Below are 26,529 nucleotides of genomic sequence, written 5' to 3'. Positions count from 1 at the left end.
TTGCACACAGAGAAAGTGTGGTCAGCAGTGTTCATCAGATACTGAGCTGGGAATGGGACAGCACCACTGAATTAAAAAAAAATCCTTTCAAGACAATTCACAATATATCCAAGATAAAAAATGACTTGAATTATTGATTTTATTTTTAAAAACAGTCTCCCCTCCACCCCACCCCCACCCCCAAATCATGGCATACTCTAGCACCTCCCATCAGGAACTGCAAGGCTTCCAGCAGCTGGAGGAGATGCTGCCAGGAGCCGCTAGGTGGCCTGACCAGGTAGGGCAGGGCTGGCTGGGGAAAGCCTGGGCTTTCAGGGTGCCACCCGTTGCCTGAGGCAACGCAGGGGCCTCGCTGAGAAGGTTTCAAGTCCTGCTGGGCCCACGCCGACCTCTGTGCCTGTTCAAACGGAAAGGTCATTTTCCCTGCTGGTAGAAAAAATGCCAGGTCCTGGAAAAGCCACAGGGTGTAAACACTTGTGTGTGTGTGTGTGTGTGTGTGTGTGTGTGTGAGAGAGAGAGAGAATGTGTGTGTGTGAATGTGTGTGTGTGTGTGTGTGCGTGTGCACACGGCTGGCAAAGGTTATCTTGTTTCCTTTCCAAACATTGGCATTGTTGGATTAAGAACAATGATTTCATCAAGAAATGGGAAGAAATCTGTTTCTCTTTCCACATGAAACTGAATTTTATGTCTTGACATTTTGCCGGAAAGGAATAATAAAAGCGCTAAAGGCCAGAGTTTTAGGTCCACGGATTGACCCTCCACGGGGGTCTGAATGGGAGCTGTGAATGTGGAGTAAACAAGAGAGAAATCCCAAAAAAGTTAAGACAAACACCCAGATAGAAGATGATGCTCACGGTTGCCAAGGAGATCAAGTTGATCTGGATAATGAAATGCGCCTTCCACACAGTCAAAGAAACACCAAAAACCTATCCACGTTCTCAGTCAGTAATGAAAATCAGGAACATGAGTGACGTCAGCTTCAAGTGTGCACTCAGAACTCACACAGCACCCTGCTGTGAGCTGAGGACTCGGCCTAGCTGGGAAGGCAAGCAGGTAGCCATCTCTGCGCAGAAGGACAGGTGTCAGAGCAGCAGAGCACAAGGAGCACATCCCAGCTCTGCCCAAGCACGTCTAGGAAAGCTTCCCAGAGGAGGTGGCTTCTGAGCTGGGCTTAGGAGTCCAGCTGGTCAAGGAGAGAGCTGGGAAATGCATATAAACTGTTGAGTGTGGCCAGCGAGTCAAGCCTTTGGTTACACTATCTGTATACACAATCACTGGTGTGTGTACTCGCTGGTACTCTCTTCCTCACACATCCCCGGCCCTGATTACCACCAGTCACAACCCTACTAATCTTCCAAAGCTCAGCAAAAACACCGCCTCCTCCAGGCAGCCACCCTGGAAGCCCTTAATCAATACGATTTCCTTTCCCCTCGATTTCTAACACTTATCTGCCCACCTCTGAAGCATTTTCACATTTTGCCTTGTCAATTGACTTCCCACTCAGAGGCAGCAAAAAGCTGCTAATAGCCACAGTTCACAAAATTAGACTGATCGGAAAACATTTCTCAAAATTTATATTTTTTGTTTTTAATTTTTTTTTAATTTTTTTGTTTATTCATTTTAGAGAGGAGAGGGAGAGACAGAAAGAGAGAGAGAGAGAGACAGAGAGAGAGAAGAGGGGGAGGAGCTGGAAGCATCAACTCCCATATGTGCCTTGACCAGGCAAGCCCAGGGTTTCGAACCGGCGACCTCAGCATTTCCAGGTTGACCCTTTATCCACTGCGCCACCACAGGTCAGGCCTATATTAACTTTTTAAAAAACAAAATGTCTTCTTTGAAAGAGGTGTCTTCTCTGTCTCACAGACTATCGAGGGAACCAAGCCTTGAAAACCAACTGCTTTGCTCCCTGACCATGACGACGGTTCCCCCGTTACTTTCCATGTCCCAGAAACCGGGCAAAACCAGTCACCATACACATGCTGAAGATTCCACGGCCTGCAGAGGTTAGCGCGAGTTAACAACATCTCAAAGTGAATTGGTCATGCTGGTTTGAATACACCATGCTTTCCAACTGTAAAACCCCAAATACGATCGTTTTCTGAGCCAGAGATGCAAAGCAAGGTTAATTTTCCATTTCTAAAAACTCCAGAAGTGACTGAGACAGAAACGGTCCCACACCCGTGCCAGCCCCATTCCGGTTTCCCGAGAGAAGAGGAGCGACAGCACTGCCAGCAACAGCTCCTCTCCAGCCCAGAGGAGATGCCTCCGGGCTTCTGGAAGGCTGGGACACCCACAGGGCACCCCACAGAGAGATCCACAGTCAGGAGCTCCCCAGGGCTCCCGCACGCACCCTGGGGCCCGTGCCCATGTCACCCCTTACCACTCCTCCAGCTCACACCTCCCACCAGATCAGGCCAACAGGCGTTCCTGAACGCCCTTCAACAACTCCTGGACCCAAATAAAAACTGCCCGACAACCTGACCTTCACAACTACAACCCAACCACAGGGAGGGTCCCATCTCTGTTCCCTGCCCAACATTTATGGGAGGTGGTCAGGACAAGGATTGCTAGAATTTCCAAGAGGGGGTAAGTCACTGCATGGCACCATCCTAGTGACAGGGTGTAAGGGCAGGACCCACAGCAAGAGCGGGGTTGCACGGTCCGGCCTGGGAGCTGTCCCCTGTACCACACCGACCTCCGAGTGGCCACACCGGGGCACTTGGTACAGCTGATCTGCCTCGTAGCTTCCACTGTGAGTCGTGACGGCTACAGCCCGCTGCCCCCCCCAGCATGCCTCCCACGGTGTCGCCCCGTCTGAGTACAACAGAGACTGGACACCCACACCAAGCGCCCCAGCCCGCTCTCTGGGACGCCGCTCCCAGGAGCACGATTTTCTAGTTTAGCCGCTCAGAGGTGATGTAGGTAGGCCTGATGCTGTCCCCTGGGCCGCCAGTTTGGAGCCCGGCCCCCAGGGCCCCACAACTGCAGTTCCTTCAGGACAGGGGCTCTCGTTCCTGCCGCCTGCCTGCTCGAATGGGGGGCTGGCAGAACGAGCGGGTAATGAAGTGCTTTCGTGCTAAGAGGCTGTCACATAAAGCTGCTGATAGACTCCAGCCATCTGCTCCACCTTGTCTCAATTAATCTGGGGTCCCCGGGGCCTGAAACCGGCGCGAGCCTCCCAGGCCCAGGAGCACCTGCCTCCCCTAACTAGGCCACACGGCGGCATAGGACCCAGCGAGTCACGGCCACCACGTCATCAGAACCCCCCCCCCCCAGGAACACATCCTGACACCGTCCTCACTTGTGCACAGAGCAAGCCCAGCCCGCTCTTTGTTCACAGAAAGGAAAACAAACGTTTCCTCTGAGCGGAGGGAGGAGGAGGAGACCTGGGGGTGGGGGGAGCACCTGGAAACGCCAACGCCACCCCGTGAGGATGGAGCCACTCGCTGGGGGGCAGGTCGCCGTCCCTCTGAGCCTCACCCTCACCCGTGAAAGGACGAGGACTACCTCTAAGGGATGACTGACTCCTCTGGAAGAGGGGGTCAGGAAAGGGGGCACGGGGCTGGCACAGAGGAGCACGGCAGGTCTCTACGGAGTTATTCGTGCAGGGCTGCCAACTCTGAGAAAGGCAAGTGCCCACGTGTCCCGGAAGATCACAGGGGAAACCCAACCGGGCTGGGCCTGGCCTGGGGGTGCTGGGCGGGTGTAGCCAGCCGTCTTATCTGATGCTAGTTCGTGTTCTGAGCCCTGCGCCGGGCAAGGTGGTGGGGCGGCCTCGGAAGCAGGGCGGGCACTGCCCCCTCTCCTCCGAGAGCTTCTGCCCACGAGTGGGGTTCCAGGGGCCATCTCACACGGCCACTCCATTCCTGGTCGCCAGCAACCAAAGCTGGGCTTTAGCAATCAACCTCTGCGGGGACACCCTGCGCAGACACAGGTGCAGGTGGGGAGGGCGCACGGGGCCCAGGTGGACCCGCCGGCGGAGGCCCCGGCCAACAGCAGGGGGTGGGGGGACCAGCACGGAGCAGAGAAGAGGCTCATAGACGACCTTAACAGTGGCGCACGGAGGCTGGAGAAGGAAACCGGGGCACAGCACCACATTCAGGCCTCGACAGCCAGGTCTCTGGGGGGCTCACAGACGACCTTAACAGTGGCGCACGGAGGCTGGAGAAGGAAACCGGGGCACAGCACCACATTCAGGCCTCGACAGCCAGGTCTCTGGGGGGCTCACAGACGACCTTAACAGTGGCCCACGGAGGCTGGAGAAGGAAACCGGGGCACAGCACCACATTCAGGCCTCGACAGCCAGGTCTCTGGGGGGCTCACAGACGACCTTAACAGTGGCCCACGGAGGCTGGAGAAGGAAACCGGGGCACAGCACCACATTCAGGCCTCGACAGCCAGGTCTCCGGGGTCTCGGTCACGGTGGCTCCTTCCACCGCCCGGGCAAGCCCACTTCCACTCAAAAGTGTCTACGGAGAGCTTCCCATGCACAGGTCCCCCCTCCAGTGGGGGACCCAGGGGACAGCGAGGAAGGATTGAGACCACGAGGCCAGGGGTGGGGAGGCGGGGCAGGTCTGTCCTCACACTCCCATGCCAGGGGGGACTCTGGGTCACCCTGTCCTTTCCTCCCAACTCAAACAGCGGCATTGGGGGCAGGCTTGATATGAGGGGCCCTGTTTTATGGCGGTGAGGAATCTAACAACTTTGAATCAGCAGTTCTAAAGCTCTTTCTTTGAGCTTCTTGGAAAAGTCAACAATTTTGTTGATTGGCAGGCGAGGGAGGGTGTGGGGCTTAACAGCCCACACTACTCACAGCCAGAGAGCAACATGTAGGGGTCACAGCAAGCCAGGGACGCTGGCCAACGGGCTGGGAGAGCCACCAACACTGCAAGGTCCATGGGACCCAAACTGCTTCCCTGCACCCTTGTTAGATGGGGGCTCCGGCCTGATTCCATAGGTGCCTTCTCCCTGGACACAGCCTCGGAGCTGTGTGGGGCAGGTGTGGCCTTTCTGTCACAGCAAGTAGCTGGGCCAGGTAGTATGGCATAAATACACCCACTGTGGCCCCTCTGCCCCATCCCACCCCTCATGCCAGGCCTGCGGCACCCACCCACCCACCCTGGCACCCACACCCCGCTGCCTGACGGTGCCACACCAGCTCCCTCCTCCCCAGGGGCCCTGTCGGAGGAGTGGCAGAGTGTGCCAGGAAGCCTCCAGCGGCAGGTGGCAGCCTGCTGGGACCTGTGAGACAGGGAAGCCAGCCCCCCTCCACCCCACAGCATGAGTGTCACACCATGAAATGCAACAAGGCTCCCGATTCCACCAGGCCCCCAAATCCTTCGCCCTAGGGCAGGGGGCCGGGAAGAGCAGCCCCCTCCTGTCTATACCGCCGTATTTCCTACACACCACCTGGGTGGCGGGCGGTGTGCTTGTGGGAGAGAGAAGACAAGCACACCACCTCTGTCATTTGAAGCAGACAAGACCTCTGTCTTCAAATCCAGGAAATGCAACGAAGTCAACAAAACAGACAGGGAACAACAGCAAGGGTGCCCAAGGTGTGTGCATGAGGCCAGGCCCTACCATCAGACGCAACAGCCTGGGAACAGGCAGGCCCGCTGGCAAGTCTACTGCCCTAACAAAGGGGATGAGAGACATCTGAGCCAGGGGAGAGTGGAACATGGGAGGAACTAATCCAGAAAGGCTTCCAGGAGGAGGCGGTGCTGAGCTGAAATGGGAACAAACAGGAGCAGGTGCCCCCCGAGTGTGTGTGCATGTAGGGGGGTTATGCTGGTGGCAGGGAGAGAGGGCAGCAAAGGCAATGGAAGAAGCAGAAGGCACTCCCCCACCTCGTGTCTCCCCACACTGCAGTCCTAGGATGAAAGAGAACCAAAACCCCTGCTCAGGTGGCAGCGGTGGCTGAGGAGTGCCCTGCCCAGGTCCACCCCCAGCCTGTTGCTGCTGGACCTCGGCTTCAAGCCCTGTGATTGGTCTCCAGCAGCTGGGTGGGCAGGCGTTGCACCTACCCTACTGGAGACCACACACGGCACCTGACACGCGGTCCCAGCTGGTGCCGTTCCAGACGCGCTCGGGGAAAACACACACACCGGCTCCTGCTTCAAGGGAGCCCGCTTAGAACTGCTCCGCGGAGCACACACACAGGAGGCTACGGTGACCAGAAAATGAAACCCATAAAGGAAGATGTCCACAGATACTCGGGCCTGAGGGTCCACCCTGGGTTCCTCAGGAACACAGAAATCGTCCCCACCCCGGGCTCACCCCACTCCCCTTTCCTTCTCTGTTGCTCGCTCGGGGCTCAGCACCAGGCAGGAGGAAGGACTGAACAGGACACCTGACCGCCCCCTCCTCACTCTCCCTTTGTCTGTCCCTCTGGCCTCACTGTGGGGGGGGGGGGGGTGCTGTGCTGAGGACTCCGAGGCAGGCCGAGTCTCCAGGGAAGGTGTGTCTGGTTGATGAGCAATGCCAACCTTGGGCAGAGCCACGCAGCCGGTGCCTGGGAGAACAGTGACGGCCGGAGAGAAGGTGGCCAAGCTCTGTGCAACCACCAAGGGAACTGCGAGACCTCCGAAGTGGGTAAGCGACCGAGGTAGGACGGCTCCTGCCTCCCTCACCCCCGTCTACCCCTCCCAAACAGCTGCCGAGGCCACGGACGGGACTCGGGAACACGTCTTGTGAACTGGTCACTTCCCATCATGGGCGTCTGCAACAACGGATCACACTTCACTGAGAGCGTAAGGAGCTCTGGAGGGTTCTTCTACCACTGAGTTTGTTCTCTAGCAGGAAACTAGGGGAGGGCAACTCAGGACACAGTTGAAACCCTGGGGAGGAGGAAGGTTAAGAAACACCCAGTCTGTGATGACTAACATCAGAGCAGGAAGTGGAGATCTCAACAGATGGTATCGACTTCAACGCCGCTGTGCTGAGGACTCCGAGGCAGGCCGAGTCTGCACTGGCGGTGGGCAGGGATCTGGGGTGGTCGGACCCCCCAGACACTGAACGCAATGCTCCCCACCCTACAACACTCCCCACTTCAGTATCTTCCCCCTACTAGACTGCCTTGGCTGGAAGGGATCACTCCTTTGTGTCCCCCAAGCTCCGCACACGGTACCCACAACCCGAGGTGACTCAGGATCGCAGGGACAGCTGCTGTGGTGCGCTCACCTCTGAAGCCTTCCTGGCCCCAGGCCTCTGGACGTGCTGCCCACAGCAGATGCTCACCAACTGAACTGACCGACCACAGGGAAGAAGGGTCCGTGGAGAACAGACACCTCAGGACCTCGGACAGGCCACTAACCACACCTTCCCCTTTTCAGAATGCAGAGAGCACCTTCCTTTGAACGCTGATAGATCAGAGTGCCCGATAAGCCAGGGCCTGGGCTAGACACCGCGTGTGCCATCTCATTTCATCCTGACTGGCAGGCGGAGGCGGTACTCCTGGTCCACCAGCCACTTCCCGGCGCAAATCCATTTGACCAAGAAATGTTTCTGCCCTCCGGGGATACCGTAGTAAACTGGGGATATCAAGAGGCATAGAAATATGTCATGCATCTGTGCCAGGAAGGACAGGGCAGGACAGTCAAGAATGATAAAAAGTGAAGCTAATACATACGGGTGGTCAGACACGGCCTGCCGGTGAAATCAACGACAGGTGAGCCCCGTGGAGGAAAGGTGTGAGCCAGGTGAGAGGGGGGATGAGAGACCCCCAGGCAGAGGGGACAGGCGATGGGAAGGTGCGGCAGCCGGAACAGCCTGTGCAGTCCTTCCGCGCTCGATGCTGGTGGTGGCCCAGCCTAATCTCTGAAGCCACTTCCAACCGTCCAAAGTGCTTACAGGGGGCTCCTGTGGTCAGATGTCCTGTTCTGAAGCCCTGGGAGGCACAAAGGGCTCTCACACGAGCAACTACTACGACACCAGAGGTTGTAAAGGCAGTTTGAGCCCGCACGCCAGGCCAGGTGACTGGTAGCAGCTACCTGCAGTGCCGTGTTGAGAAGGACCCCGAAGCCGGGTCCGAGCTTACAGGCAGAGGGACGTGATGGATTAGGGATGTCTGCCTGAACCAGGAATTAGGCCGCAGCGACACTGCCTGCTGTACCCCAATGAGGTGAGCCATGCGGAGGGGATGTGGGGAAGGGACTTAGTAATTCCAGATCACTGATTAGGAAGCAGTGGACTGAGCCTCCTCTGTCCAGCTTCACTTTCCAAGTCTCCACACCCGGCTGTGGGCTCCCAGGGGTGGGGTCCTGGGCTCTGTGCCTTCCCAGGGCCTGGCACAGAGGGCCACGATCCCAGGGCCTGGCACGGAGGGCCACGATCCCAGGGTTGGCACGGAGGGCCACGATCCCAGGGCCTGGCACGGAGGGCCACGATCCCAGGGCCTGGCACGGAGGGCCACGATCCCAGGGCCTGGCACGGAGGGCCACGATCCCAGGGCCTGGCACGGAGGGCCACGATCCCAGGGCCTGGCACGGAGGGCCACGATCCCAGGGTTGGCACGGTGTTTGCTGTGCAAACAGCTAGAATGTGGTTCCTAGGGGACAGGGGGGTAGAAACAGTGCCCTCCAGTTAGACCATCGGGGTCTCGACTGCGTGAGGCCCTTGACCTGAGTGAGGACTTTCAAAAAAGAGAAGGGAAGCTTCTCTGCAGGTGTGGGCACGGTGGGCGTGTGGGCCGGCGGGACAGAAGGAGATGAAGGCACACAGACCAGCCCTGACAACTGGTCACAGGCCGGCCAGGTGCTCGGACTTCCCGCAGCAGGGCCGGCTGAGAGCCCACCCCTCAGGCAAACACGGGCACCCTCACCAGCTGTTCCTGAGCCCGCATGGAACAGGATGACTGTCGGCACCCACCCAGCCACCAGGCGAGTGTGGACTGTCCCAGCCCGGGACAAAGAAGATTATGCACATTAACCAAGCACTCACCGTGTGAGGCTCTGTGAGGCACGGGCTGTATGTGGGGAGAACATCTCACTCTGGTCCAGCACCTTCCCCTGCGCGTGAATCTCCATGTGTTCAATGAGGCAGCCGCTGGAACTGCGCCCATCTCACATAAGAATAAACTGAGATGTCCATGGTAAGCACAGACCTCGCGAGGGTCACATGTCTGGTGATGACCAGGCTGGGGCTGGAATCTAGCCCTGCAACCCTGGGAGTCCACAGTGCGACAGGCGAGAGGAGGCGACAGGCGAGAGGACACAACAGGCGAGAGGAGACGACAGGCGAGAGGAGAGACAGGCGAGAGGAGACGACAGGCGAGAGGAGAGACAGGCGAGAGGAGAGACAGGCGAGAGGACACGACAGGCGAGAGGAGAGACAGGCGAGAGGAGAGACAGGCGAGAGGACACGACAGGCGAGAGGAGACGACAAGCGAGACGAGAGACAGGCGAGAAGAGAGACAGGCGAGAGGACACGACAGGCGAGAGGACACGACAGGCGAGAGGAGAGACAGGCGAGAGGAGACGACAGGCGAGAGGAGAGACAGGCGAGAGGACACGACAGGCGAGAGGAGAGACAGGCGAGAGGAGAGACAGGCGAGAGGACACGACAGGCGAGAGGACAAGACAGGCGAGAGGAGAGACAGGAGAGAGGAGACGACAGGCGAGAGGAGAGACAGGCGAGAGGAGACGACAGGCGAGAGGAGAGACAGGCGAGAGGAGACGACAGGCGAGAGGAGAGACAGGCGAGAGGAGACGACAGGCGAGAGGAGAGACAGGCGAGAGGAGACGACAGGCGAGAGGAGACGACAGGCGAGAGGAGACGACAGGCGAGAGGAGACGACAGGCGAGAGGAGAGACAGGCGAGAGGAGACGACAGGCGAGAGGAGAGACAGGCGAGAGGACAAGACAGGCGAGAGGACAAGACAGGCGAGAGGAGAGACAGGAGAGAGGAGACGACAGGCGAGAGGAGAGACAGGCGAGAGGACACGACAGGCGAGAGGAGATGACAGGCGAGAGGAGAGACAGGCGAGAGGAGAGACAGGCGAGAGGACACGACAGGCGAGAGGAGAGACAGGCGAGAGGACACGACAGGCGAGAGGAGACGACAGGCGAGAGGAGAGACAGGCGAGAGGAGAGACAGGCGAGAGGAGACGACAGGCGAGAGGAGAGACAGGCGAGAGGAGAGACAGGCGAGAGGAGAGACAGGCGAGAGGACAAGACAGGCGAGAGGACAAGACAGGCGAGAGGAGAGACAGGAGAGAGGAGACGACAGGCGAGAGGAGAGACAGGCGAGAGGACACGACAGGCGAGAGGAGATGACAGGCGAGAGGAGAGACAGGCGAGAGGAGAGACAGGCGAGAGGACACGACAGGCGAGAGGAGAGACAGGCGAGAGGACACGACAGGCGAGAGGAGACGACAGGCGAGAGGAGAGACAGGCGAGAGGAGAGACAGGCGAGAGGAGACGACAGGCGAGAGGAGAGACAGGCGAGAGGAGAGACAGGCGAGAGGAGACGACAGGCGAGAGGAGAGACAGGCGAGAGGACACGACAGGCGAGAGGAGAGACAGGCGAGAGGACACGACAGGCGAGAGGACACGACAGGCGAGAGGAGAGACAGGCGAGAGGAGAGACAGGCGAGAGGAGACGACAGGCGAGAGGAGAGACAGGCGAGAGGAGAGACAGGCGAGAGGAGACGACAGGCGAGAGGAGACGACAGGCGAGAGGAGAGACAGGCGAGAGGAGACGACAGGCGAGAGGAGACGACAGGCGAGAGGAGCCGTGACCACCAGTGACCCTGCAGCAGCGGGAAAGGCTTCCCTGGTCCCTCAGGCTGGGGCCCCAGGAGAGGCCGTCAATCATCACGGCAGGCTCTGACCTGAGTGACGGTGTCCTGACCTCTCAGGGCCTCAAAACACCGAAGTGCCTACCCCGGGACATTTGCAGTCATGGCTCCCAGGGGGCTCTGTTTGCATCCGCCTGCTCGACCTCGGCCCCGACCCTCTGTGCTCTGCGCCCTCCCACACTGTAACCTGCCTCACTCGGACACCGACTCGTTCAATCACTTGCTCGACCAGTACGTCCCAAGCTGCTCCAGTCCACGCAGGGCACCGGGAGTGGGCAACATGATGGCGAAGGAGGGCAGGCTGCCCTCCTGGGACTCGGTCTCGCGGTGGAGATGGGCACTTACCAACCACCCTGACTCGAGGGCTCAGAGTTAGGTCAGGGCTCTGGTCGGGCACAGGGCTCAGAGTTAGGACGGGGCTCAGAGTCAGGACGGGGCTCAGAGTCAGGACGGGGCTGTGGTCAGGCATGGGGCTCTGGTCGGGCACAGGGCTCAGAGTCAGGACGGGGCTCTGGTCAGGCATGGGGCTCTGGTCGGGCACAGGGCTCAGAGTCAGGACGGGGCTCAGAGTCAGGACGGGGCTCAGAGTCAGGACGGGGCTGTGGTCAGGCATGGGGCTCTGGTCGGGCACAGGGCTCAGAGTCAGGACAGGGCTCTGGTCGGGCACAGGGCTCAGAGTCGGGACGGGGCTCTGGTCGGGCACAGGGCTCAGAGTCAGGACGGGGCTCTGGTCGGGCACAGGGCTCAGAGTCAGGACGGGGCTCTGGTCAGGCATGGGGCTCTGGTCAGGCACAGGGCTCAGAGTCAGGACGGGGCTCTGGTCAGGCATGGGGCTCTGGTCGGGCACAGGGCTCAGAGTCAGGACGGGGCTCTGGTCAGGCATGGGGCTCTGGTCGGGCACAGGGCTCAGAGTCAGGACGGGGCTCTGGTCAGGCATGGGGCTCTGGTCGGGCACAGGGCTCAGAGTCAGGACAGGGCTCTGGTCGGGCACAGGGCTCAGAGTCGGGACGGGGCTCTGGTCGGGCACAGGGCTCAGAGTCAGGACGGGGCTCTGGTCAGGCATGGGGCTCTGGTCGGGCACAGGGCTCAGAGTCAGGACGGGGCTCAGAGTCAGGACGGGGCTCTGGTCAGGCATGGGGCTCTGGTCGGGCACAGGGCTCAGAGTCAGGACAGGGCTCTGGTCGGGCACAGGGCTCAGAGTCGGGATGGGGCTCGGGTCAGGAACAAGTCTTGGTCGGGCACAGGGCTCGGGTCAGGAACAAGTCTTGGTCGGGCACAGGGCTCAGAGTCAGGACGGGGCTCTGGTCGGGCACAGGGCTCAGAGTCAGGACGGGGCTCTGGTCGGGCACGGAGCTCTGGTTGAGAACAGCGTCCAGGGTCAGGATGGAGCTCAAAGTCCGGATGGGGCTCTGGTCGGGCACGGGGCACGGGGCTCGGGTCGGGCACAGGGTTCAGGTCAGACATGCGGCAGGGGAGGCTCTACATAAACCTTTCCTGAGTGAAAGCACGGAGAGTGGGGACTCTGGAAAGCCAGCAGCCGGTCACTGTATATCCTATCTCCCATCTGGGAGCAGAGGGAAGACACAGGAGGACAGGATGTCTGCCCTCCCAGCAGGGACCACAGACTCCAGGTAAGACACTGGTGGGGGGTGCAGCGGGCTCAGTCCACAGCTGACCGACCGCAGGTACCCGGCCTACCGAAGTAGGAAAGGTCTGTCCTGTCACCAGTCACACTTCTGGCCACCCACACCCAGGAAAACGAGGCTGGACACTGACCGTGGGACAGAACTGCCCTGGCCACACCAGGGGCAGCCCCACACATATGAACCACCCCCTCCTCCGCTCGTACCCAGCACAGCCACCTACCCCTCCGCAGAGGTTTCCATTGAGACATTGCTCTTTGTTAGTAGAGGTAAAAAGAGAAACAAGCCACGATAAAGCCCCCCCCCCCCACCTGAAAGAGCAAGCTCATCTCATCTGGGACTGTTGGCCCTGGGCTTCCTGGAGAGAGTACAGGGGTTGCAGTCACCGCCAACAGCTGGCAGCATCGGGCCAGGAAAGGGGCACCTTCAACAGGCCCAGCTGTGGCACGGGGGCCCCTCTATCCACTCCTGAGGTGTGGCACCAATGCTCAGGGCAGCTTGGGGGGCTTCTGTAGCGCAGTGGTCCCCAACCTTTTTTGGGCCACGGACCGGTTTAACATCAGAAAATATTTTCACAGACCGGCCTTTAGGGTGGGGCAGATAAATATATCACGTGACCGAGACAAGCGTCAAGAGTGAGTCTTAGACGGATGTAACAGAGGGAATCTGGTCATTTTTCCCCCCCATTTTTCCAAAGCTGGAAACGGGGAGGCAGTCAGACTCCCGCATGCACCCGACCAGGATCCACCCAGCACGCCCACCAGGGGGCGACGCTCTGCCCACCAAGGGGTGATGCTCTGCCCCTCCGGGGCGTCACTCTGTCGTGACCAGAGCCACTCTAGCGCCTGAGGCAGAGGCCACAGAGCCATCCCCAGCGCCCGGGCCATCTTTGCTCCAATGGAGCCTCCTCGGCTGGGGGAGGGGAAGAGAGAGACAGAGAAGAAGGAGAGGGGGGGATGGAGAAGCAGATGGGCGCTTATCCTATGTGCCCTGGCCGGGAATTGAACCTGGGACTCCTGTACGCCAGGCCTACGCTCTACCACTGAGCCAACAGGCCAGGGCCGGAATCTGGTCATTTTTTAAAAATAAAACATCATTCAGACTTAAATATAAATAAAACGGAAATAATGTAAGTTATTTATTCTTTCTCTGCAGACCGGTACCAAATGGCTCAGGCTCAGGGATGGGTACCAGTCCGCGGCCCAGGGTTTGGGGACCACTGCCGTAGCGAACTCCAACTCACGGTACTGCTCTGAAAATTACCAGTCACGACATGAGTGTCCAGGGCACACAGCACTCAACAGCTGACAAGATAGGCTGCCAAGCTCTGGTGTGTCCGCAGGCCCGGTCCCTAAGTCCCTGAATTAGCGGAGTTCAGAGAGGTTAAGTGACTTGCCCAGGTCACCTGCAGGTGAGTGGAGCACAGGACCCAACGCCAGCTCCGTGGAATCCAGATGCTAACTTAAGATCCTGCTGATCTTTTCAATCCACGGGGCTCATGGGGCAATCACCAGGTATCTCACTGCGCTAAGGGCTGGGGGGGGGGGGGGGGTTATGCGACATATCCCCGACAATTACTGTGATCTACAAGTAACAGAGACCTGAAAACAGTGACTTACATAAGAGTCTAGATCAGGGGTCCCCAAACTACGGCCCGCGGGCCACATGCGGCCCCCTGAGGCCATTTATCCGGCCCCCGCCGCACTTTCTTCCAGAAGGGGCACCTCTTTCATTGGTGGTCAGTGAGAGGAGCATAGTTCCCACTGAAATACTGGTCAGTTTTTTTATTTAAATTTACTTGTTCTTTATTTTAAAATATTGTATTTGTTCCCGTTTTGTTTTTTTACTTTAAAATAAGATATGTGCAGTGTGCATAGGGATTTGTTCATAGTTTTTTTTTATAGTCTGGCCCTCCAATGGTCTGAGGGACAGTGAACTGGCCCCCTGTGTAAAAAGTTTGGGGACCCCTGGTCTAGATATTACAAGAGAGGCCAGCATAAGAGGTCTCAGACCATGAGAGCCCACCCACCCCAGGCTGTCAGGGCGTCAGGATGTGGGCATCACGCGGCGATCCGGGCAGCGAGGAGGGGGAAGGGGAAGAAGGGACGCCGCTGCCTCCTTTCCGGAAGGCTTCCCAGAGCAGCACTCAACTCCGGCACCTACATCTCTCTTGGCCGCAGGGCCCTGACTGGCTGGGGGAGGCTGGGGCTCTTTTATTAGGAAGAAGGAGGTGAACAGGAGCCAGGGAGCCACTGGTCACATAATAGGGGATAAAACACGCCCTCTGGCCTCTCGGAAATCACCACCTCCTTAGAAAGATAACACACGTGTGGAAATGGTTAGTGGGTGAGGCCATCTACAACAAGGCATCGATTGTGTGACCCAATTGTGTGACCCGTAGGAAACAAGTGGTTAAGAAGAGTGAAGCCGTAGGCAGCTGAGGTCACTCTGGCCAGCAGGCTGTGGAGGCCTGGGGTGGATGGATGGGCCTTGGGGCAGAGGGGGGGCAGCTGCGGAAGACCAGACTCCACCCCGCCCCCAGCGAACTCTGGGCTGTCCCAGCCTTTGTTAACACTATCTCAGGGCGGGGAGAGGTACAGGACCTGACTGGCACAGAACTGGGTTAATTATCAATCATAATCCTGGCTCACATACTCCTCTGTGGTCACACGCAGCTCACTTTCCTGTCGTTACTTCTCACAATGTAATCAGCACCTGCAAACCCACCACCCAAAACAAAGGCTGGGACCTTGACAGTGACCTGCATCTAACCAGATGGGCCCCCGCCCCACCCTCGCCCCCTCCCATCCAAGACACCATCAAGCTGAATCAGAAATGCGCACTTCCTGGCTCTCTGTTACAGTTTTAGTGGATTGGTAAATATTCCTCCACTGTACATTTATTTTAGTTCCTCTGACCTTTGTATGGAAGGGAACAGTGCCATATGTCACCTCTGGGAGCACATGCTCTGTCTGCCTAATATCTATGATATTGCTAAAATCCCTCCACATCACTGCACGCTGCTGTGGTTAATTGGTTCAGACAGCTGTATAATATTCCATTGTGCTGTCATGTCTCGGGGTATTCACCCATCCCCCGCTGGCGGGCATCTGGGCTGTTTCCGGGCTTTGCTGCCAGTGCACAGGAAGGCAGTGGACATTCTTGCACAGTCCGCCGGGGTCCGTCCGTGCGCAGGTGCCTCTCTCGGGCCCACGCCTGGGCCTGACACTGGCTGGGCCACAGGGCACCTGGATGTGGATGGAGAACTTAACGCGTTCATGCCAGGCCCTTTTCCAAAGAGACAGCACCAGTCTGCAGTCCCTCTGGTCGCGGCTAAGGGACAGAACACCCTGTCAAGCTAGAGTTCACCTAGAGCTTTGACCCCTTCCAACTCCCCTGTGCTAGTGCCCCCTTCACAGGGAGCGGGCACTGACCCCATTGCCCGGATGCTGAAACCCCGTGCTTCCCCGGCCAAGGCCGCCCACTCTACAGGCCAAGGGTGACACGGCAGGCAGGGGGTTCCATCAAGGCGGACCCCTCAACAGGGTCCAGTGCAGGGTCAAGAGCTGACACACAGACACCCCAGGCCAGCCTGCACAGATCCAGCCTTTGTCGCTAGGGAGTAGGCCCAGGGGATGTCCCTGGGGGAGGTCTGACTGGTCTTGCAGGGCCAGGGGCCACTGTTGTCCCCCTCCGCTACTCACTGCCCTGACCTAGGCACTGCCCCCCAGCACCCCTACAGGAGCGGGCAGCTGACTGGGCCCCACAAGTGTGAGCTCCCCTCCTTCCCTCCCCCCCTCCCCGCACCTGCCGCCGTCCTGGCTAAAGGGACGGGTGCCGGGGATGGCCCTCCACAGCCAGGCCTGGCACCTACCCTGGTGCCTGGATCTCCACCGGAGTGTCTTCCTCGCTCCCCATTTCCAGGGGCCGGCTGTAAACCAACATAATAAACAAAACAACACAACACTGGCCTTTATTTGCCCCTAAGAAGTTTAATTACCAGAGAACGTAGTCTACCCTGAGAACAGGCTGAGAAAATCCAAGCAAAGGCAAAGGGGTTGAACGTAAGTACCTGTGATACCAGGGCGAGAGGGCCGGGCACTGGACAGGCCCACGGCGAGAGCACACCTCCTCGCGATGGGACAGGGTCCCAAAGGGACCCTCCGCCTGGGGCTCACCAGCCGGGTTCCAGTGTGACCTTGAGACTGGCAGGGTCCCTCCCCCCTGTCAGTCAGGTCCTCATTTTTCTTTTTTTGTCTTCACACATTGATGCTCAATACACGTTTGTCCAACAAAAACAAGAGTACTCAAAAACTTCTTTAAAATGTTACTGGCAGAATTCTGGCCATCTTGGGGTGAACGAACACAGCCAAGTTTTCAGAAAACATTGCAGAAAGAAGCACGTCCATGCTCAACAAGCAGGAGGAAGCCAGGACGTAAGGGTCTGTGAGTCAGACACGCGCCTCTGAGCAGGTAAAGCCGTCTTACAGACCAGAACCAAGAACGACACACAAGCCAGGATGTTTTCAGTAGAATCCTATCCACTTTAAAAACAGTTACAGCGAAAAGCTTCACAGGTAAACAAAAGGAGAGAGAACAGTATAGTACGTCCCCAGAAATCCATCACTCCACTGCAACAATGAGCAAGATCTGCTTCATCCATCTTTTCCTCTTTGTTGTAAAACAAAAAGAATTTTAAAGCGAACTAACTCCAGCACCATGTCCCTTCACCCCTCCATCAGAATGCATCCCTAAAGAGTACCGGCATTGTCTTACATAATAACCACAATCACATGCAGCAACACCCCCCCCTCCAATGTGCTTCTTAAAATGAAGCACTCTGTTTTTGGAGGGAGGCCAGCCCAGCAGTGGGAGGGAAGGGGAGTAGGAGAGAGAACAGGGAGGGAGAGTAATGGGAGGGAGGGAGTAGGGGTGGGTGGAGCAAGGACATAGAATCTGTTTTGGTGAAACCTGCAGACAGACAGAAAGACACTCTAGGGCAGGGATCCCGAAACTACAACCCGAGGGCCGCATGCGGCCCCCTGAGGCCATTTATCCGGCCCCGCCGCACTTCTGGAAGGGGCACCTCTTTCACTAGTGGTCAGTGAGATGCATCGCATCCTGTGCTCCTGGAGTACTGTATGTGGGGGCGCCGCAAAGCACGGTGTCGCTCACATACAGTACTACTTCCAGTGACGCAGGACGCACGCGTCACGGCTCCGGAAGCTCGTCATATCACTTGTTACGGCTAGCAGTGACAAATATGGAACTGGACATTGACCATCTCATTAGCCAAAAGCAGGCCTATAGTTCCCATTGAAATACTGGTCAGTTTGTTGATTTAAATTTACTTGTTCTTTATTTTAAATATTGTATTTGTTCCCATTTTATTTTTTTACTTTAAAATAAGATATGTGCAGTGTGCATAGGGATTTATTCATAGCTTTTTTTATAGTCTAGCCCTCCAACGATCTGAGGGACAGTGAACTGACCCCCTGTGTAAAAGGTTTGGGGACCCCTGCTCTAGGGAGAGCTTCCGATTTGCACGTCCTAAGCAGGTTTTCATTTGCTCCGTCCATGACTCTAACCCACTGGCCAAAGAGAATGTGAAACTGGGGACTGATGGCATGCGAAGGTGCAGTCACACAAATGGTGGAAAAATCAAGTAACCCTTGTAAGTGTCAAACAGACTCCCTGTCCAGGAGAAAAGGAGCCCAAATTTAGGACAGAAGCAGCGTGTGCCTTGATCCCCCCGTTGTTTGACCTGTGAAGGCTACTGCTCCCACCATGGAAAATGTCCTGCCCGCATCACAGTGGCTCCCAGAGAAGCACCTGGCTGCACAGAAGTCACAGGTGCAGGGGCTTTCTCTGTGGGGAGCCTGCGTTCCCCATCCCCCACCTGCCCCAGGAGTGCTGGGAGCCACGGGGAACAAACCCCAAGTCTCAGAGACACCAGAACACAGGTGCTGGGCCCCAGCAGGTGTGACAAACCAGTCGGCTCCGTGGAAGGAATCTCCAGTTTCAGATCTTCTCTACTCTGCATCCCTCTGCCCCTGAAGTTACCCCTCCCCTCCTCCTCTAGGGCACTTTCTGCCCCAGGTGGCCAGGCTTGCCACAAAGAGTGCTGGTGGAGGGGACAGAACTGCCTTCTCTCGAAACCAGGCCCCTCCTGCCAGACCCAGCTCCCTCCTCTCTCCAGTACAACCTGTCTCCCCACCCCCTCCCGATCCCTTCCAGGTGTGTTTTCTGAGCAGCGCATTTTATCAGGGCCCCGACCAGGTACTTCCTCCTCCTCCAGGCCCCTCTAGACAGGACAGGCTCCTCACAGCCAGGGCAGTAGGAGGAGACCTGGGTGCAGATTCAGCAGCCTCAGCTCCCAGCACCATCCCCACCGTTCAATACGGAGACAAGTCACAGCACCTCTGGGCCTTAGAGTCTACATCTGTGAAATCAGAAATAACTGTGCAGAGAGCACCACTACCCTCCTCCTCCCACCTCCACGCCAGACATCACTAGTTGATTGCAGCACTGTTTCCCCCGGAATCCAGATCAGGGCCTCCTAACCCTTCTCAATAAGGCACACCGGGCAGATACCACGAACCCACCTGCACCTAAGAGTAACCCTACCTGCCGCTCCTGGACTAGGTGGTTTCTAAGGACACAGTACCTGGGGTGGGTCCCACAACACAGCACCTAGGAGAAGACTATTGGGAAGCTAGGGGCAAAAAGTGGGAACGATTCATGCTTCCCTTGAGAATCTGGACTCTTGAATTGTGACCTTTGTTAGGAGTAACAGACTCTGAAGGGTTCTTCCCACTGAGACCCATACAAAGCTGTCTGATCTCCAGCTCTGCCTCTGCTATATTAATCTACAGTCTCTCAACCCCAAGATGTCTGCACATCTCTCCTTGGGGCCCAGGGCCAAGGCCAAGCCCCCTGTGCAGAAGGGAGCTTGCCAGCAGGTGAGGGGAGAGAGCGTAGAAGAGGTGAAGACACAGCCACCACGGTGGGGCATAACCCCCAGTCTGACCTCAGCCTGAGGAATGAGTGCAGGTGTGAGAGGATGCTCTTCGGGTCCCACACTGTCTGGTCTCCTGCAAAAATTTTGCGGGAAGAGAGACCTGTCTTCCAGGACACAAGGCACAGACTCAACCACACCTTCTAAACCTGGCCCTGCCACCAGGTACAAATGCCGATTTATCCTCCCCCAGACACACAGCACCCACCACCTGACTGTGCTGCTTTTAACCCAGGAGAGGCCACTAGTGCTGGGGCCTGGGGGTCACCGTCAACCCCTCAGGGACAGAATGAGCCTTAGAGTCTACCTCACTGCTGAAACCCCAGCCTCTGCCCCACAAGCCTGGGGCTGTGCTCCCTCCCCGCATCCCCCCCCACTGACCCCAGTCTCTAAGGTCAAGTCAGATTCCTACTGAAGGACACCAAGGCTCCGGTGCCTGGCCCCACCATGCTCCCCAGCCCCAGGGTCTTCCTGCCAAACCCATGGAAGCTTAAGGCTCCCAGCTGCCTGCAGAAGCCCCCTCTTCTCCGTCACAGCTCAGAACTGGAGATGGGGCGACACAGCCACCCGTGTGGCCTGACTCACTGGGCCCGGCACAGAGCAGTCAGGTGAACAGTCTGCCTGCTCCAGTGGGCGGTCGCCAGAAACTTTAGGGGCCGTAAAGGGCCCCAGGCAAGACCGTTTTCTTTGATGAAGCCTTCCTCTCCGACACCAGGGAACGGCAGGCCCTCCCTCATTCTCCTTGCTCGCTCAAGTGTTAAGGAGCCAGGAGAAGGGGGTGGGGAGAAGGGAGGAGCCCGGGGTCATGCGGCCTTCTCAAAGGTCCAGTAACTTATTAAGCCCCCATCCTTGTTCGGGGAGGACACACGGAGGTATCCGTTTACTCTGCCAAACCAGTTCTTGCTGCTTAAGGACTGGCGTGGGGCTTGGTGAATGGCGGCGGGAAACCGGACACCCCTGGGAACAGCGCCCTTCTCGGGGACATGAAGCGCTGGGAAAAGACACAAGCACTCCTGTGGGTTACAGACCACTTTCCTGTGGGCTGCGTGCTGGGACAAGGCGCCGGAGTCGCCCACGGAGGGGTCGGGCCACCGAAATGCTATTGCCTCAAACCACACGAGGCCTGTTTTCTCACAGGGAGACGGAGACAAACTGAACTAGCAAGTCAACTCCCAGTAACAGGTGACGCCGGAAAGCCTGCAGACACCGCTCTGCGGACTTCCGCTCTGAAGGCCAATTCTGCACCCGGGGGAGGGGAGGCCTTTGGGAGCACCGCCCCTGGGGACCATGGCACACTGGTGCAACCTGGGAAGACATTCTGAAGATATTCTGGGGACACCACACCTGGGTCCCCAATGCACTCAGTAAGACTGAGGTAAGAGACTCCACGCATGAAAACCAAGCGGTGCAGGTCACCTGTGCTTTCTCAGGAGGGAAGACCCGGACTGGGAGGACCAGGCTGGGAATGGCGCACCAGCGCAGGGAGGAGAGGGCAGCCAGCACCCCACTCCCCACTGCCCTCCTCGGCCCTGTCAGCCGCCCTCTCAGTGGCTCCGAGGGCCAGACAGTGAACTAGGCTGGTCAGTGTGGTGCTAACAAGTCACATGCTGGACTCTGGGCCCTGCCGTCCTCATTTCCCTCCCTCCCTGGTCACACACAGCCCTGTGGTGGATCCAGGCCCACTGGCATGTCCTCCGTCACCAGAGGACCCCAGGGGAGGGGACCCAGGGCTGCATCTGAGGATGCCCCAGACCCTGCCCCTCAAATCGGCAGCACAGGGGTGGGTCTCGGGCCACCATCCACACAACTCCAAGTGACCGTGTACTCTCCACTCTCTAGAGACAAACTATTTCTTTGTTTTCTTTCAAAGAAACTTGTCCACATGAAGCAATGCAATGTGAGCACTTAGATTCCCAAGAGTGCTTTCAGATGAGCCACACGGTGAGCCCACGGCCCGCAGAGCCCGCCCTTCTGACACAGAGAAGGTCCGCCCAGCTCCCAGCTCCCAGGGCTGGTTCTGCTTTAACGTCTAGGCCTGCAGGACCCCAAAGCGGGGAACCCTGGGTGACACGTGCAATCTGCTGACCACAGATCTTATCTATCGAACTTCGGATATTTCTAACAGCCTGGGGATAAAAAGAAGTTTAGCAATAAATGTCACCCAACCAGTCAGGGTCCCGGAGTCCTCTGCTTCCGTCTCCCACACCCAGAGTTCTCCTGTCCCACTGAAACCAGGAGCGTGGACCCCAGGAACGCCCCGGTGGTGGCTGCACGCCCCGCTCCCCCACCTCCCGCTCCGACAGTCAGTGGCTCCCAGGCACGCAGCACCAAGGCGGGAGCCTCCTGCAGCCTCAGGGAGGCACCCCGCTCCCCCACCTCCCGCTCCGACAGTCAGTGGCTCCCAGGCACGCAGCACCAAGGCGGGAGCCTCCTGCAGCCTCAGGGAGGCACCCCGCTCCCCCACCTCCCGCTCCGATAGTCAGTGGCTCCCAGGCACGCAGCACCAAGGCGGGAGCCTCCTGCAGCCTCAGGGAGGCACCCCACTCCCCCACCTCCCGCTCCGACAGTCAGTGGCTCCCAGGCACGCAGCACCTGGGCGGGAGCCTCCTGCAGCCTCAGGGAGGCACCGATGGGCAGGTGCCAGGAAGGCGGTAGGTGTCGTGCCCGCCTACCCCACGGGAAGCCTGTGACTGCAGATGGGCTTCAGGTCCCCAGGTGGGGGTGGCCATGAAGCCAGACCCTTCCTGGGTCATCCGGGGTGTGCCAGACACAGGCGCGGACTGTCTGAAGTCGTCAAGGTCTGCTTTAGCACTGGACGGCGTGCAGGGCTCAGGGCTTCGGGCGCTTCGCCGCCCCCACCCCCTCAGCCTGGAGAACTACCCGCATGCGGTTGTATGGCAGAGGCCCTGCAGCGCAGGAGAGGATTCCACACCAATCGCAGAAAGGCCTGAGCTCCAATTTCAGGTCTGACACCCGCTCTCCGTACTTGACGCTGAGCAGCCACTTATCCCCAGGGTCTCATTTCCTTGTCTGTAAGATGGGCTAATAATACTGGAACCCTCTACGTCATAGGTTTCCATAGATCCTTCGATGACTGAGCATTCTCCTCCTCTCCTGTGACCAACCTACAGTTAAAAAGTAAGTGCAGCCAGTGGACTCATGTCAGAGCCGACAGGGCTTGCGTATATTTGCACACATGTGCACACACACACACACACTCATCATGGTAGCGTCTTGTTGTTCCAGAACAGGAACTGTCACCCACCCGCCTGTGTGTGTTTCCTGCCCAGGCGGCCTGCGTGGCATCTTGTAGGCACCCTGCATCACGGCGAGAGACGTGACTGTTCCAGATGTCACCCATCCCTCAGGTTGGCACCTTTCCTTCTCACGCTCAGTGTCACGGCGACCGAAAGGGTCCTGGGATCTGCTCTTATGGTCCATGTGCCAGTCCTGTCCCCTAGACTACCCAAGGGACCTTACAACCAACTACAGCCCCTAAGCCAGAGACGGCAACCAGAACTCACTGCCGCAGGCTGGTTCTGGGCATTCTCTGCTATCAAACGCGGTGACGACGGTGACTGCCCATGCTTATGTTCTAAGTGCCAGGCGACTCTTCTAAGTGTTGCTTTTTTTTAGGCCCTCTCCCCATTTTCCTAATGTGTTATTTATTGATTTTATGGGAGGGGGCGGGGGTAGGTGAGAGCGAGAAGCAACTCTCAGTTGTTTCACTGTAGTAATTCATTGGTTGCTTATCGTATGTGCCTTGACCAGGCAAGCCCAGGGTTTCGAACCAGAGACCTCAGCTTTCCAGGTTGACGATCTATCCACTGTGCCACCACAGGCCCGGCTCTTCTAAGTATCTTAAATACAATGACACGACCTACCTATCTTTAGTCTGACCTTGCTGCTGGAGGCACGACGAAGCGGAGTGACCGGGCCCGAAGGGGTACCAGCTTTTGGAGAACCATTCACATCAAACACGCGCAGCGTCTGATGCCAGGACTTGTGTTCGAAAAGCAAACGAACCGCAGGGTTGGAAACAAAATGTTTAGGCAAAGGTCACTTAAATGCCTCTGTGGAACTTGCTGTTACGGTTTCATTCAGCTCCTGAGCCCGAAGAAGGTGCATTCTTGGCTGAGTCACGTTACAGAACTTCTTGGCCCCTCCGTTCCCACGTGCTCTCAGGGTTGCCAAGGAGAGTGGTGGGCACACAGCAGGCGCTCAGTGGGAGGAGGGCCTTCTGAGAGGCAGCCAGCCTGGAGCTGAGTGCTGGCTGGGGAACAAGGAGCATCCAGGGTTTTACTTCAAAGGCCTTTTAAAAGGACGAGGTGCTCAATGGGACCAGAAGCACCTGACACTCCGAACAGCCCCTCTGGATGGCTGCACCTGACAACAAGGTAATTACACCACTGGTAACCAGACCAGGAGTGATACACTTACCCAAAAACCAGCTCCAAGGTCCCTAACCACAGACTGTGTTCTCCAGCCCTATCAACAGGGACTCCAGGACACACCGGTCAGGTTCAAAGGCCCGTGCTGCTAAGAAGGCTATGCCTAGTCTCCTGCCCAGGGAGGCCCAGCAAAGGGGCTCCAGCGATGTTTACGGCTGGACCCTGCTCAGGCCAAGCCTCCTGGGCAGCGTGCACTGAAGAAATCACACACCAGACAAAACCTCTCTGGGGCCGAGAGCTACGACGCGTGTCTGGGGGTTCTCCTATCTCCCCCACAGTCCCAAAGCCAGATTCAAACAGAAAAACCCAGGCATCCTTGTTCTGTCTTGATAGGCTGGAAAAAGGCACAGGACACAGACTCGGGTGCTCTCTCTCCAGTGGCCCTGTCCACCAGTTTGCAAGCCAGCCAGAGCCGCCCCGGGGGCTCTCCACAGCCTCAGGGAGACACAGGGCCAGGAGGGAGAAAGTGACCTCAGGGCACAGGAGTGGAGACCTTAGATCCTGGACTCACCTTCACATAGCTGAGGAGACAAAAGAACACCACTCAGGGCCCAATCTTTGTGTCTTCCTGTTTGTTAAACAGTCGCAGGCTGAACAGGAGGATTACTGGTTCTCAGCCTGGCTGCACGCCAGCACCATCCAATTAGAAACACCTAAGAGTGCTTTTAGACAATATCGACACCCCAGCCCACCCGACCAGTTAAATCAGAATCTCTCACTCCATGGGGGCGGGGTGCACAAGGACCACGACCACCGTCCTCCTCACACCCCTCCGGGCTTTCACATCCCGCCAGCCACGCACCATCGGGACTAGTTCTGATGCCACCCTCATTAGAGTCCCCTGAGCCTTAACAACACAGAGGAACACTCATCAAGCCCCCGGGATGTCCCTCCCCTCCGGCAAGTGAGCGAGGATCCACCAACGTATGATCAGAGCTCTGCCCTGTCACATGGGAGCTGGGTCCCAGCTCCGCTATAATCACTCACGGTGTGGCCATGCCAAGCCCCTCAGAGTTCTGCCCTGTCACACGGGAGCTGGGTCCCAGCTCCGCTATAATCACTCAGGGTGTGGCCTATGCCAAGCCCCTCCCCCACCCCCCTACCCCTCCGTGTGAAATGAGGGAACTGGACCTGGCGGCTCCGAGCTGCCTCCGCCCAGCTTTCCAATGCTCCTGGCTGACTCTAACCACTGGCCTCACGCACTCGGAGGTCCAGGCAGGTGGCAGCCAGCGCCCGTGCCGGACCGCCCCGGGCTAAGGCTTCTGCCGCACTCCGCCACAGGGACTCTAGGTGCCGGCGGAGGCCGCTCAGCCTCTCCTGCACGACAGAAGCTACTGCTCCCTCGAGGAACGGAGCGTGCCTGCGGCTCAGGGCTTAACCCCGGCGCTCACAGTAAGCTCCCAAACGGATCTGTAAACAAGAAGAAATACACATGGCAAGCTGGCAGCCACTTGGGAAACGCAGAGAATGACTAAAAAAGGACCGATACACTCCAACACATGACGTTTCAGCCAAAGAAAGAGGTCCCGCTCACACTGGGCCGCTCAGAAGCACCTGTGGGTAGAGAGGCTGCCCCCCCCCCCCCGCCTCGGGCCTGGCGTGGAGGACTTCCTGGGGTATTAATAGCTCTCAGCTGTCCCCATAAAAGCCACAGATTCCCTTCCCAAGGAAGGGCCAGCCCTGAAGGACAGTGAACTCTGAACCACTTTAATGTGCTGAGGTGGCAGGATGGTGTGGGGACATCTGCCTTCTCTTTTTCACGCAAAGATTTATTCTGACTGGTGTCGGTGACGTGATAAAAATAGAAAGCAGCAAAGAAAGCCTGCAGGTTCCCAGTTCTTTCTGCAGTTGGCCAAGGTCTCCTGGGGGGGGGGGGGGCCAGGAAGGTTCATTTCCCAATGGAGAGGACCTCTTCCCCAGCCACTGCTCACCAGCTCAGGCAGTTATCCCAGTGGAGAGGACCTCTTCCCCAGCCACTGCTCACCAGCTCAGGCAGTTATCCCAGTGGAGAGGACCTCTTCCCCAGCCACTGCTCACCAGCTCAGGGCAGTTATCCCAGTGGAGAGGACCTCTTCCCCAGCCACTGCTCACCAGCTCAGGGCAGTTATCCCAATGGAGAGGACCTCTTCCCCAGCCACTGCTCACCAGCTCAGGGCAGTTATCCCAGTGGAGAGGACCTCTTCCCTAGCCACTGCTCACCAGCTCAGGACAGTTATCCCAATGGAGAGGACCTCTTCCCCAGCCACTGCTCACCAGCTCAGGACAGTTACCCCAGTGGAGAGGACCTCTTCCCCAGCCACTGCTCACCAGCTCAGGACAGTTATCCCAATGGAGAGGACCTCTTCCCCAGCCACTGCTCACCAGCTCAGGGCAGTTACCCCAATGGAGAGGACCTCTTCCCCAGCCACTGCTCACCAGCTCAGGACAGTTATCCCAATGGAGAGGACCTCTTCCCCAGCCACTGCTCACCAGCTCAGGACAGTTACCCCAGTGGAGAGGACCTCTTCCCCAGCCACTGATCACCAGCTCAGGGCAGTTATCCCAGTGGAGAGGACCTCTTCCCCAGCCACTGATCACCAGCTCAGGGCAGTTATCCCAGTGGAGAGGACCTCTTCCCCAGC

The 26,529-nt window shown here is 58.0% G+C and overlaps 1 protein-coding gene across 2 annotated transcripts in view; it reads right to left on the bottom strand.

The window, feature by feature from the left end:
- The window catches only part of CCDC88C (coiled-coil domain containing 88C), a 133,008-nt gene that overhangs the window by 79,659 nt on the left and 26,820 nt on the right, over window positions 1-26,529 (bottom strand). The gene's annotated exons all lie outside the window — the stretch shown is intronic.

This window comes from Saccopteryx bilineata, chromosome 4, assembly GCF_036850765.1.
Source record: "Saccopteryx bilineata isolate mSacBil1 chromosome 4, mSacBil1_pri_phased_curated, whole genome shotgun sequence".
Lineage (NCBI taxonomy): Eukaryota > Metazoa > Chordata > Mammalia > Chiroptera > Emballonuridae > Saccopteryx > Saccopteryx bilineata.
This window is presented reverse-complemented; position numbering and strand designations above follow the sequence as displayed.